The 15212-nt window shown below is 35.3% G+C and overlaps 1 non-coding gene across 1 annotated transcript; it reads left to right on the top strand.

Annotated features, from left to right (window-relative positions):
• Window positions 1-13965: 13965 nt before the first annotated feature.
• LOC126413595 (U6 spliceosomal RNA) lies at window positions 13966-14072 on the top strand. The gene has a single exon (XR_007575381.1). It is a non-coding gene; the product is annotated as a U6 spliceosomal RNA (small nuclear RNA).
• The last annotated feature ends 1140 nt before the right edge of the window (window positions 14073-15212 follow it).

The raw sequence follows: 15212 nt of genomic DNA, 5'->3' as shown, positions 1-15212 counted from the left end.
ATTCAATGCGCCTTGCCATGTTCTTTCATAATTTCCGAAGTGTCCTGTGTTATTATTTTGTGGTTGCTCCGTATTTCTGTGTCCCTATGCCCGTACTGGAGCGCGAGTGTCCTCTGAAATATGTAATTCTTGTATTACATGTGCCAACTCACCTTGTACTTCCCGGATTTCTGTTTTGTACTGTGTATTGATTTGATTTTGATTTTGTTTGAATTTTCTAATTTGTTCACTCTCTTCAGTGTCAGTGAAAGCTACAGGTCTTGTGTCATTCAGATCATCATCTACCTTTGTAGATAAGTTAGTGAACTGATCTGAAAGTTTGGCTACTTTATCCGATAGTGAAATTATTTCCTCTGTGTGTTTTTCTGAACCAAGTTTCAGAGTGTCCATTTGTGTTGAAATCGTATCTACTGTGTCCTTTAAGTTGTCCTGAGTTTTTGCAAGTTGCGTAACCGAATCATTAGATGCAACTGAGTCAATTTTAGCTTGCAAGGTCTCATGATTTTCATGAACAATAATTTGCAGTTCTTTTATGGCTGCTTCGTGATTCTGTAATGCATTTTCATGCCGTGAAAAAAATAGGTTGAAAATGCTCACAAATTTGTGTTTTTACGTCATTACAGGCTTTTTGACATTTCGATTCAATGTTATGTAACTCAGTAGTTAAATCTTCACGTGTTTGTTCAAGTGTGATGTCTGACTTTTGAAGCTTTTTCTGTGTTCGTTTCTGATTTTGTTCCATTGTGTCTAACTGTTGCTGTGTTTGTCTCTGATTTTGTTCCATTGTGTCTAACTGTTGAAGCTTTTGCTGTGTTTGTCAATGATTTTGTTCCATTTGTTGCATTAATTGCAATAATAATGTATTAGTGTCTGGAATGTGTTTCTCTATGCTTTTTGGCAGTGCATTTTCACCGGCAACATTCACGTTTTGACAAGCAGAAAATGTGTCTTTTGAGAAAACGGTGAGGACCCAAAATCTGAGTCTACAGTATTTGCAATATTGTGTTCTGTCATTTCGGATTCATGAGGCGAGCTGTTGCCGACCGATCGATTGATAATGCTTCCCTGTTCATTAATTGTTTCACTGCCCACACCATTATTTGCAGCCCACTCCATTTCCCTATGCACAATTACCAAATTACTACCTTGAACATTAGTTAATTCATTACTCTGCGGCGCTAACACACTGTTTTCGTCTTCACTGTCATTTCTCAGTTTACTTTGAAGCCTAGTATTACGTTTTTCACACGCCATTATTGTCACAATATTTCACACAACAACACAGAACAGCACAATTTGAAGAGCAAAATAACAAAACAAGTTAACATAGTATTGAAAATAACATCTAGTTAATTGCAAGTGCAGCTGCGAAATACTTCGTGCAAATCTACATGCATGCCACAACTGTGTACGACAATCAAAAACTACAACTACAAAGGAAATTCTCTCTATAATTACGCGCTAGCAATAAACAAAAGCTACACTAATTACACAAACTACAAGAAAAAATCAGATGATTCCAGTGAGGTATCCTCAGCTAAGGGTCGACATATGAAACGTCCCCTTTGAACAGTTATACATGACTGTGCTTAAACTGACACGCAATATTTTTACCGCAACGCAATCTGACTTTCAAAAATCCCTACAAAAGAATGGTCCTGACTCACATTATCCTATACCTTTCACAAATCACTTACCTCACAAAAATCTTCGTTACTCGAACTACTGCAATACAGCGAGCGCCACTACTGCCAGCTAAATAAAAGATTCAAACTACGGAAGGCACTAACTACTGATAGGCATAGTTAGCAAATGAAAGATTTTAATAGGGAACAAACAATGTATTTACCGTAATAGTGTTTAAAAATCATAATATACATAGCAGTTCATGACATCCAGTCTTACACATTTCCAAACTCCGCCATTTCTCTCCCCACATCCACCACTGCTGGCAGCTCACCTCCAACCGCGCAATGCTACGCGCTGTTAATAGCCAACTGCCCAACGCTACAATGGCAGACAACAATGCAAACTAGCCACAGACTGCACACAGCACAGCCAGTGATTTTCATACAGAGCGCTACGTGGCGTTACCAATAAAAAAAACTAAACAGCCTACTTACAAGTGGACGAATTAATTTGGGTATGGGGGGGGGAGGGGGCTGGCAATTATCACACATGAGGTGCCACACAAACGTGAAAATAACGTAATTTGAGGTTAGATTGGAGTCACATATCTCCATTCACCCATCACTTCTCTTTCCTGTTAGTCTACTTCATTGTTGACATTTAATTGCGAAAATATTGTCAATGAATTTAATGTGTGCATTCTTCTCGTGACATGCAGAGGTAGCCAGGCCCCTTCAGCTGCGACAGGTGCACCCTCCGGCAGGCTGTGACAAATCGGGAAGGGGAGGGGGGTCGGTAGTTTAGTGGCTCCCCTATTCGTATATGTATTATTGCCCAATTAACAATCAAGAAGCCTTTAGGATGGGCCCCTGCCACTAACACAGCACTCGTCATGTATAGAGAACTTGCCTACTGAATCGCATACACTGCCAGATTTTGCGCAAAGAATTTCAACGTAAATTAATGAAAATTTTAGGATTATTATTCGTACCACTTCCATGAAAATATAGAAGACTTTTTAGGATGTCTCTTTGAAATGACAGTGAATAAGGAAGGATATATCTGGCTATAAACAATAAAACTTTTCATTTATACACGAAAACAACTCTTTCTTTATGATTGCTTAGTGTACTTTCAATAGCACTCAGCATAACTTTTTAATTCTTTATTTAAATCTGCACCTGACATTTAATTCTTTCTTTCCAGATAAATTCAAAATTTCTGTTAGCTTGTCATTTAAGTTAATAATAAATTCTGCATTGTTTAGGCTTTATCATGTTTTAAATAAAATGAACCCTTGCATGGCCAGAGTAGCTGGATGTTTTAAATAAACTAATCGAGTGAAGAGTTGCTTTTCTTCTGTGAAAAATAGAGGCTCCAGCAAATGTACTAAAAGAGACTAACTACACCATGCTTATTCATCTTCGGGGATATTGCTGTACAATATGGGGACCTTAACATCCAGAAACGATGAAGGAAATTGAAAACCAATTCAAACAAGGGCAGCTCACTTGTATTACCACGATGTAATGATGGCATGTCATGTATATAATGTGCGATAGTAACCTTATATCGATTAATCTTCATTGCAGACAATTCGTAGCAGCTGTTGGCCATTTGAAAAATTGACATGTACCTTCACATTCTGTCACATTCAGGAAAGTTATACACCCCAAACATCTCCATGAAGCTGTTGAAATTGTCTCTCTAAACTGGCATTCCAATAACAATAGATCTCTCTCTCTCTCTCTCTCTCTCTCTCTCTCTCTCTCTCTCTCTCTCTCTCTCTCTCTCTCTTTCTGTGTGTGTGTGTGTGTGTGTGTGTGTGTGTGTGTGTGTGTGTGTGTGTTGGCACACGACTTTAGAGGTGGGTATCAGTACAGCATGCTGGTCTAACTTTTGCATACAATATAGCAGCGATTCTACATTTCATGGACAAATGCATCACAGGTTATGACAGGTTTACCAAGATTCCAGCTAACCAACTGTGATTTTCCATCATTCTAAAAGAATGCATGATAACTGCAAAGAGTTGGGAAATATCAGCACTATCAGGCAGTTCTAAATTTCTGGCACCAATATGATTTTTGTCAATTTTGGTCTTTTTTCGAAGGAAGTGTTAAGACCACAATATACTCATAGCTAGATTATTGAGAGTTAACCAAACTGTGTTGCACAGGCCGAAATGTCTTTAGAATAAGTATAATATTTCAGCAGGTACTGGTTCCATTTTTTAAAGCTAACTCATTCACTCATGTCGCACACTCACTTGTTAGCTTTAAACTTTACTCAGTATCCTCTGAAATATTCTAGTATCATCTAAACTTCATGTATAACTCGCTTATTTTCATTAAAGGGCATATATAATAAACATTATTTTTATCACATTCACTTCTTACAAAACAAACTTTTTATCATACAAAGGTGAATGCAAGGAAACGGAGAGAAAATAAAATTATTCGATTATTTAACTGGCCACAAGTTCAGTGCATTTTTTAAATAAATGTTGAATGTAAGGAAATAAATAAAATGGCCTTTATATGTTCTGTTCCTTATGCAAAATTTCCCTATTTCTTTCTTATTTATCCACATAAGATCTCTATGAGCTGTTGATTTTTCATGTTGCTTGAGGTACACTATAATTCTTCCACACTGATATGTAACTTCAATTTTTATCTCTTAACACAGTCTTTACAAATATTTTGATACCTATCTTTCTAATTTATATCCTTGTGAAATTCTGTATTAGTTTTATAACCACACACTAACTACACTCTTTGGTATTGTTGTAGAGATAACAAAATTTAGTGGGAAAAACAAAATTTTTAAAAATTTGTCAGAGTAAATTGCAAGTCATAAAATTCTTTATCATTAGTTTTAAGTTTCTTCAGTCCTTTATACCTCAATTTCATATTTGCTTCTTCAAAAAATTGAAGCTCTCAATTGCTAATTAGTTTTAAGTATCTATTAGGTAAAATAATTTTAAATTCATTTTCAAGCTCCAGACATATTTTTCCCCATATCTGGTTGGTAAATATTCACAACCAGTAATATTAGATAAATCATATAGTTCTAAATCACTAATCTTTTTAAACAAATTAGTATTGCTAACATTGTGGAGCTTTTACAGAGATGTTTCTATTTATATAGAAAATTTTTTATTACATTTTCTTACATTGTGTAATTTCTGTATGGTAATGCATCTTTCTTATTATCCAGAATATATCTTTTATTATCGTGAGGGCTCAATGCTTTCTTGTTATCCTCATTGTGCAGAGTACATATTTTTCACTTCAAATCAAATTCGTAGTTCTATACTGTTCTCTGTTTTTAAACAAGCAACTTATATTCTAAGCATATTCTGATTTTAAGAACTCATTTTTTAACTCCACAGTTTCTTTTTCCTGTAACCAACTTTATAAGCATAGATTTATTATCTCAAACCACAGAATTCTTCCATTACTTTTCCATTACATTCGTCCTTCATTTTTCAATAACTTGCTTCTTTTCTTGTGGAATATGTAAATATTATCTGAAGAATAATCACTTGTATCAAAGCAATCAGTCATCCATTTTATATCTTGATAGAAACCATTAGTTTGTATATTGCGTATATAACTGACTGCCTCTTGATAACTGAATATTTTTTCCACATATTGGTTTCATTATTCTGTAGTGAAAATCGTGAATCAGTTCTTTTGATAAGTATACTCACACCAACTATGATGGGTTTATTTAATGTGTTTTTTTCTCTTATTCATATGGATAGCAACAAAATTTTCTTTAAATATAGTTCTTTGTTAAAGTTTGCTTTAGATATTAATTTATTACAATTTTATATTCCCTCTGTTTCAAATATTTTCCACCATTTTTCCAAATGTGCAATTGTTCAACAGTTTGTCAAAATCTTTTTCAATATCATTCTTCAATGTTATATTCATTTCTCTGTTTTAGTCTATATACTTTTTCCACCAGTCAGACTGCTTAAATTTTAGGACTCTATGTATTTTTGTTATTTTCATTCTTAATGATAGTCGACTTTTTAAAATTTCTGGAGTGAACTACATAATTATGTTTGTCATTCAGAGTAATTATTAACTTACTCTCTTTATTTCCTGGAACAATTTTACTTTCAGAAGCAAGTGGTAAATCTGTATACAAATCATGAAAGTCTTTTGGAAATTCTAGATCTACTTCAAATATAAATATCCATATGCAGATTTATCTGAAATATTACTTATTTTTCTAGATTCAAAAGAATCTGGATAATCCAATTCATACCCAGCATACAGTAAATATTGTCTTATAACATAACCATATAAACTGTTTATATAAATATGCTAAATAATTTGGTTTCTTTTTCACATCATAATCTTTCATTTATTTATTATTTGCTCTTACATATTATTTAGAACACGATTGTGTACCACCTCTTATTCCTTTTTCAACTATAAGAATCACATTGTAATCATGGAATAATTGTAGTGGTTGTTCAGTCTTTTTTGACATTGCATCCCATGTTAAATAAGATGCTGTAAAACACCAAGATTGATCTGCTTCATAGCATTTATATAAATTTTTCTAAAATTTTCAAACATATCGGAAAATAACAGTACATCAGTTTCAAGATATAGATTATGATATTCACACAAGATTTAATTTTTCCCATTCTGTTTTTGCACATTTATAATCTTTATCACCTATTTTGCTGTCATTCAGTTTAGTGCAAAATTCTTCCTTTGCTGGCAATTGTGTCTCTTCCAATTTCTTCCACAAATCCATATTCTATGGAGAAACACATTTCCTGATCAGTATGTTGAATAGTTCTGCTGGGAAAAATTTTCTAATGTGTATATAAACTGTTTATATAAATATGCTAGATAATTTGGTTTCTTTTTTACATCATAATCTTTCATTTATTTATTATTTGCTCTTACATATTGTTTACAACACGATTGTATACCATCTCTTATTCCTTTTTCAACTGTAAGAATCACATTGTAATCTCTATATCTCTATATTTGGTGAAAGTTTATCAGGTGAAAACAAGAAATTTAAATGTACCAAAAAGTCGTATCATGATATTTTCTGTCGTCTTACAAAAACTGGCATACCTGTCTTCATTATTAGGTATTAAATCTAGCTCTTTTTTGTCATAAACAAGTTGCTTTAGAAACAGACATGAATCATATCCTGAGAGATAATGTAAACAAATTGGTACAAAATGCATCAGTTTTAGATTACAATTACTACATAACAGATTTGTAAACAGTCCAGACAAATGATCATCATGATGAACCTTTTTATGTTTCTGTGAATGTACAATTTTTTGATCTTGCATATCAAGAATACTCTTCAGGTGCTCATGGCTCCATTTCTTCTATTTTTGAATAAATACTTCCGATACCTTCTACTTCTTGTTTTATACAGTCAGTAAATTTTTATGACAAGTTGGTCCTCTGTACACAACAGGACCTTTATAACGCCTTTTAATGTGCTTGATTTAATAACAGAATCGACTTGGTTCATGTTTTTGATATTTGATTGCATACGGATTTTCTGGATTTGATTGACAGTTACCCATCACCAACAGTAAACTTTCAAAATCAGCATAAATAACAAATGGAAGTTCTTGTGTCTGTTGATAATGTTTATACTACCATATGAACTAATTTCTAACATTTCTACTTTTAACAGCGTGTTTGTTAACTAAAGTGTTTGATGTGTGGTCATCAAGAAGATGGTATCTGATCTTTCAGACAAGTCCAAAAGAACAGATACCATCTTCATATATATACATAATTAAGGCTCACCAGTCATATGTCGATCTTCTTCTGTGCGATTTTTGGACAACGTGCTTGTGGAGATGAAGAAGCAATTAGTATAATTAATAAAGTACTCAGAAACAGTCTTTATCGAATTTATTATTATACTGCAAACCGGTTTCAACCCGATGTAGGGGTCATCTTCTGGGCGTTTATACCATTAATCGATTGCTGGTGGTGTCACTCCTATCTACATAACGACAGGAAACATAGTTCTGTGCGGATGCACAAACAGTGCCCGAACTGTTATGGCAATCGGGAAAAAGCTGCAAGTAATGGGTATAATGGGCAGGGGCATTATGAATTTAGTGCAGGACAATAAGTTAAGAATCTGGGTCTCACTGGAGGTGTGCCAGAAATAAGTCACTACAGTCACACTATCCTCTGTGTCCTAGGTGGCTCAGAGGGATAAAGCATCTGCATGTAAGCAGGAGATCCCTGGTTCGAGTCCTGGTTGGGCACACATTTTCAACTGTCCCTATTGACTTATATCAACACCTGTATGCAGCTGGGCTTTATTCAACTCATTGTAAAATATGGTTAAAATTTTTCGTATATTGATGATTTTCAGTGTATAAGCACATAGAACATTCAAGATGTTCTGAAGAATTAGTCTTCATAACTTTTTAATTCTGCTTGTATGAAAGATTCTGATAAATTTTCTTCAGTTTAAAATATATTCCCAATTAACTGTATCTTTAAATTCCTTTATAAAAGCTTCAGATAATTTTTGATAACTACATACAACATTCCAATTTAAGTTGTTATAAAAATACTCAGATGAAGTCTGAAAGACTGATATATTCTACCAGTTTAATTCACCTTAAAATTGTTTCATTAAATTTTCTGACAGTTTTAGTCCATCTCATATCTGACACCGATCTATTTTAACCTAAAGTTCTCTAATAAAGTTTTCAGATAACTTTTGACTACATGAGATATTATCCCAATTTAATTTATCTTGGAATTCTCTCATGAAATCTTCAGATAATTTTTGATGACATGATATAGTGTCTCAGTCTACTTTGTCTTGAAATCTCTTCTAAGTTATCTAGATAATATTTTCTCCTCGAAACAAAAGACCAATCTAATTTGTCTTGAAATTCTCTCATCACATCTGCAAATAAATTTTTTATTCCCAATATGCACACAAAATACCACTTGTCTTTAAATTCCCGTATGCTGTTTTCACATAAATTTTTACTTCTTGATATAATTTTCAAATAACATTATTTGGAAACTCCATTGTACTATCTTCAGGTAATTCATGATCACTTGATATATATTCCCAATCTAATTTATCTGAAAATTCTTTCATAAAATTTCCATATAATTCATAAAATCTTGAAATTTGATTTTTCCATTGAAATGTACAAAATGGAATTTCCTTTTTAGTGTAATCAACAACTATAGTTCCATACATTTCTTTTGATAAATACAATTTGTTTAACTGTTTAAAATTTAAATTTTTACACATAGAATGAGTAATAGTTTAGTTTTTAATTCTTTCACTGTATCATTAATACTATTATTCACTTGCTCATTAGTTCATTACTTCATTATATTATGATTATTAATAAGATCAAGAAGTTGTTGTTTCCTCTTTTTAGTATAGCCTTTATGTCCTAATTTTTTTGCTCGAACTTTTCATTATTTAATCTTGCTGTTAAGAACGATATACGTTTTGGAATTGGACCCAGCGTTCGGCAGTGTGACCATTATGACCATGTACAGTGCCATAGGGATGGAAAGCCTCAATAACATCTCCCACGAGATGCTCGAATGGTAGTTCGAAAACTCGCACAGTGAACATGCCGAAGCCCGTGTGGTCGACCGCACCGACATTGCCGTCGACGTGCCAAAAACGTAGTACATGTGTGATGTCAAGAAATATTTGTTCGCACGCCGCGTCATTGGACTATACACTGGACAAATGGATGCACACAATATTAGCAGCTGGGATCTTAGCTTCGTCGCATAGGAAGAGTTCCACTTTGTTCAGGTTTAAACACAGGAGATGATTCGAGTGTGAATTTTAGAAAACTGTTGGCCATGGTTCCAGCACACCTAAGTGACGGCCGCTGAAAATAAACAACAGCGAGCGCGCGTGCTCCGTATACGGAAAAACGAAGGACGTCCACACTGCACGGCTGTGCAAGCCGAGCTGCCTCCTTACCAGCAGAATCCCAGGCACCTGAAGAGAGCTCAATTAGGGCAAATTTGATGCAAATGATCGTTGAACGACATATTGCACAGGTTTGTGGTTGAACGCTATTCAAAACGAAGGGTCTGTACTATTCGATGTACATGTAGTATGGAATATGTATTAGAATTTCCATTCGGGCTGGCTGTACATCACTGTCCACATGGTACATGTAGGAACAGATGAAAAATTCTCTGGTTACAGAATATGCTTTTCCTTATATTTCCTGTGTTTTAGAATGATTCATCCTTCACGAACCTAAAACGCAGCGTTGAAGACCTTACACTCCAAATTAGATAGCAAACGCGCGCCGACTTTGTGGGTGCACTCACTACATTTTCCGTTTGATAAAAACAAAATCAAATAAATATTTCTCGGTTGCCATTAACAAAAAGTAATAAGCAATTTATACTTTGAGATGGAAGTTAAAATTTCTTACCTCTAAAACATAACTGTTTTTGTCAAATGTATTTGTGGGAAGGCAACCAAGCAACACATTACCCTGTTCTTTCGCTATCTCTGGCCAAGTCGAAGGTAGTCCACACAACAGCAATGGAAGTATTATTGTGAACAGAATCTTGTCTTTTACGTTTGCTTTTATGATTCGTTAGAAGTGACAAACTACAGTACTCCCACTCCATTCGTCAACAGTTCTTTTAAAATGACTGCTTGCCGATATTGAGCACTAAGAAAGATAAATCGAAACACAAGGAAGTCGAATGTAACCGGCTTCCTCAGTATTTGAGTCAGATAAGAGTGGCGTGGTTTGCTATTTCAGTGAAGTTTTTTTCATCTAATCTAACCCTCAACTCATGAGTTGTCTCTCAGATCGCGCGAGAATTTTCGCACTCCCTCTCCAACGTAAGCTAAGTACTTGTATGCTCCCCCTGCCCTCCTAAGATTACCAACTCTATATTTGATTGAACTTACAATGAATTACAAATCATTAGCTGCATATCGGTGTTGATAAATGTCAGCAGGGACAGTTGAAAATGGAGATCCCGGGTTCGATTCCCGGTCGGGGCATATATTTTAAACTGTCTCTGTTGATGTTTAACAACGCATGAAAGCAACTAATGATCTGAATTTCATTGTAATTTCATTCTTCCAGAGCTGCAAGATCACCAATCGGACATATCCGAGAGAACAGATACCATCTTCATATCTATATTTTGCTGTCGGATGCACTAAAGGCTTCTTTGTTTGCTGCTGACACGAGTTGTTGACACGCGGTGGAGTCTCCTAGACCATGCCTTATGAACTGCAAACCTGTGTTTTTAGTTTATCACAAAATTCCTTCGCACGAATGTGTCAATTTTAACGCTCGTAAGTTTGATGGTTGTTGGTTGGTGATTAGAGTGACATGTTAGTGAAACAGATCGAGAAATAGACGAAAAACACAAGGATTAGCAATAGTCAGTGATTATAATTCTGCTGGCGAAAAAAAGTATCATTCAGAGGAAGAACTTCAGGACAGTGTTGTTGGACTCCTTGCTACTTCTGCAATAAAATAATTAAAGAGTTAGTTAACATCAAATGTGTTCTGAGTGGTGATAAAGGGAAATGTAGATGCCAGCTGTGAACGTCAATTTTGCAAATTTCTTTTTTCGTCGTATCGAGTGCAATTATGAAGTGCTAGTTTAGTCCCTGGAATTTAGTTGTATGAGTAAATTGGCCTGCTATGGAGATACTATAATTTTCACAATATAAAATTCAGTTTTCTAACAGTTTGTTTATGTGCACTATTTAAAAGCTGTACATGATTTTATGGGATGAAAAGTAAAATACTGCACAATACTAAAATAATTGTAAAAATAAATGTTTTGTAAGTTAAACGGAAAATTTCAAGTGATTTACCCTATAAATTTCAGTTCACGCATAGAGGTCACAGAGACCATAACTCTTAGTATACGTTACACAAAGTCACCTTGTGATTTAAAGGCTAGATTCTAATAGTTTTGTTTCTTCTTCGAGAGACATGGAAATGCTTGGAGCAAAAGCTCTTCGCCGGGCAAACGTTTTCGCAACTTCCAAACGTGGCATGGTTACTGGACGCTTGTGGAAAACTGCAACACAATATTGAGTGTTACATCTTTGCATACTTTCGAATTCGAAAAGAGGGTTTCCTATTTGCTGTGGATAAATTCGTCATGACTTTTGTCGTCATCATCGCAGGTGGATAATACTGACATTGAACGTGCCGTTGCGAAAAGCATGCTCAGTCAAAACAACCAGAGATTTGTCTTGTACTACTTCCCGCAGTACATTAGCAACAAGTGTCAAAAAATCGTCAAGCAGGTGATACCATTAAGGATGGAAAAGACATTTCTTTGTATTTATTATGACATAAGAACTGGACAAAGTGTTACGTAATGTGTGTAATAACGTTTTTGATTCCACTGTTCGTCGGCAATTGTTATTTCTGCAGGCAGGGATGCGTCTAATGCATTTGTTCGAAATGGAGTTTCCCAGTAGCAAAAGGTAAGTGAACGCTTTAGTGTTCACATACACTCATCAAAAGACTTTGGCACCTACGAAACAAGGAACCAGTGTGTCCTCTTATCTCAACACGTAAATTAGGAGATATGGAAAATGCACACAATTCGATTGTAAAGATAACAACATCCCTCCAATTCTTAAGTCAGTAGTTCAAGGTCACACCGATAAAACATGGAATATGCATCAATTGTGATGATTAGAGCAGTAAATTCTACCGAGTTTAAATCCTGGCTGCAGAAAACAACATATAATTGAGTTTCTCGCGATATATTGAATGAAAGTGTCACCTCATTATCCAGCGATATACAGTAAAATATTGTGAAATCTGTTACGGTCGCATATTTTTCTCTCGTTGTAGATGAAACGTCCGACGTATGAGTCAAGGAACCAGTATCCATAGGCTTCAGACCTGTCGATAAAAATCTGCGCGTTGAAGACATGTTTATGGACTACTATTAATTAGCTTCAACAAGTTCCAGGTCAATGTCTGAAGTCATCCAGGATGTCATAAGATGTTTATCTCTCGACATAAACTAGTGTCGTGATCAATGTGTGTGATGGTACGATTAATGTCTCTCAGTTGGAGCCTAGATCTATATCAAATCGTTGCAAAGTAATTATGAAATTCTCTTGAAAGTTTTGGAAGAGTTGTCAGAAGAAAAAAGTGAGAGAGCTATCAGAAGAAAAGAGAGAAGTCGGTGCGTAGGCTAGTGGATATTTTTCAAAAATACGTAATTTTAGATTTCATAATTTCCTGAAAATATTAATTTGCGTGTTCGGCAGGATTGAACAATTGAATTCTTCTTTTCAGAACAAATCATTGTCAAACCGAGAAATAAAAATTTTGGTGGAAACTTTGCCAGCAAGTTTATCTACACAAAGAGCATATTCTGTGAGTTGTGGAGTGAAACGACGAAGAAAGCAGAGGAACTGAACATTGGTGAACCAGTTTTACCTATAATAAGGAAGTTGCCTAAATACTACGAAAAAGGTGGGATCCTCGCGCTAATCAGACACTGGAGGAAATGTAAAGACAAATATTTTTTGAAATAATCGATATGCCTGTTGATCTGCTAAATCGCAGATTTCAAACGAAGGTCTCAGGACTGATTTAACAACTTGGAGCTGTTATATGCGGCAGACTCTGATAAAGACAAGCTAACATTGCGTAGAGTCACGTTCCAGGATGTGTGCAGAACGAAGAAACAAGAAGTGGCTAACACGTTAGACACGCAAATATTTTAAGTAGAAAAACCAATCGTCCCATGCGTGAAATACAGTTTATGAAGTTTGTACGGATGATTTAACTATTCCTGTTACTTTTTGTACTTCTGAGCGGTCAATTTCAGCATTTGTAAGATTGACATCGTTTTTTACTGGGCAACTTTCCGTTAAGAAATGACTAAAAGTACTGACGTTATCAAACCTGCAAACAAATTCTTAAGTGCAAATAACGTAAGAAGGAATGTGATTTATATATACAGTTAACATGTAGTGATTATTATCATTGTTAATTGATACATAAAGTAAGTCAGTTTGTAGCATTTGTTCGAGTCATAATCCAGCAAGTTTATTTCTACGAAACAGCAGTGGCTGTATTGTTAAGAATTGCCATACAACATTCATTCGGACATGCATCACACTTGATAATAACACAGGCACTGCTATTTCGTATTTATTCGTCAATACCAGTCCTTCTACTCTCAATAAATATGTACTTCCTGGACGTAACCGTGCATGTGCAGGTTTAGATACATGGACGACAACATATGGAAGATTTGGTTTGGCCGTCACTGAATCAGGGACAGCCGAATCGTTGTACTCGCTTGATACTAAAATTGTAACGATACAGAGAAGATTAGCATAGCTCCTGCGCAAGGATGACAATTGAAAAAAAAAAGGCGATTAACGCGACTTCTCGCTTGAAACGGGACATCCGGATTCGAGTCCCCATCCGGCATAAATTTTCATTGTCGTCATTCCAATAAACAGGCGATGATCTTTCACAGTCGCGATTGCCAATACATTTCCTGTAATTCTTTCTGCAATACAATCAAAATAATTTGTTTCAATGAATATTTTTTTCATTTTAATTTGTGTGACTATGGTATTTTCTTTTAGTAACGTGTTTATAATCATTGACTCCTGCAATGACAGTGCACGTAAATTGTTTAAAGTACATAATATATGATAATTACAGATCTAACTGGCACTTTATCAGTGAATTAAAAGTTGAAATACAGACTAATAGTTTTATACAGAAAGAATAAATTAATGTTAAGATTTTTTTACGTGTGTTGAGAATATTCATTACAGTAATTTATCCTTACAAACCAAACTCACTAGAGTTACAGCCCTTGTTGGCCAGGGCGTCATAGAGGCCATTGTGTGGCCACACACTTGGTCAGTGCGTCGCTTTCGTCCCAGAATTGCCCCAGTAATCATATCCTTTATTGTGCTGGTATATTTTACTTTATCACAGCATAGTCCTTTATGACACAGGTAGTGTTCATAAAATGTTATAAATAAAAGTAAAAAAAGGTAGAGATTTTAAAAAATATCGAAATTACGCTGAAAAATTATACCACATTACGCTATTGATATGCACCCACAGAAATTTTGGTAATTCAGCGCCTGTGCATTATACGCTGCATGCTGTTAATCACTGCTACAGGGATCAACTTGTTTAAATTTTCGGACATAATTACTTACTGGGATTACCCATTCTGCAGTATCAGGGGCAGGGCGTTTTAGGAAATAAGAATACAATGGAAAATCCAGTTGCTTTTTATAACAACTCCCTCCGGTAAGTTAGATTCACACATGAATCTAAAAGGCAGAGCGTCTCGATAAAATCCTAGCAAACGTGCATTGCACAGTAATTGACCCGTCGTACGGTATGATGTTACTCACCCATGTGTGGGTACACCCAACAGGTTCGCCACACAGCAGCATACGGCAAATACGCCTACTCGCAGTCCCGCTACCACTGGCGCCGATGTAGGCACTCCCTGCCAGCCGGTGAGCGGAGCTCGGAGCTGCAGCCGGGCAGACCA

Source organism: Schistocerca serialis, chromosome 7, assembly GCF_023864345.2.
Source record: "Schistocerca serialis cubense isolate TAMUIC-IGC-003099 chromosome 7, iqSchSeri2.2, whole genome shotgun sequence".
Taxonomy (NCBI): domain Eukaryota; kingdom Metazoa; phylum Arthropoda; class Insecta; order Orthoptera; family Acrididae; genus Schistocerca; species Schistocerca serialis.
This window is presented reverse-complemented; position numbering and strand designations above follow the sequence as displayed.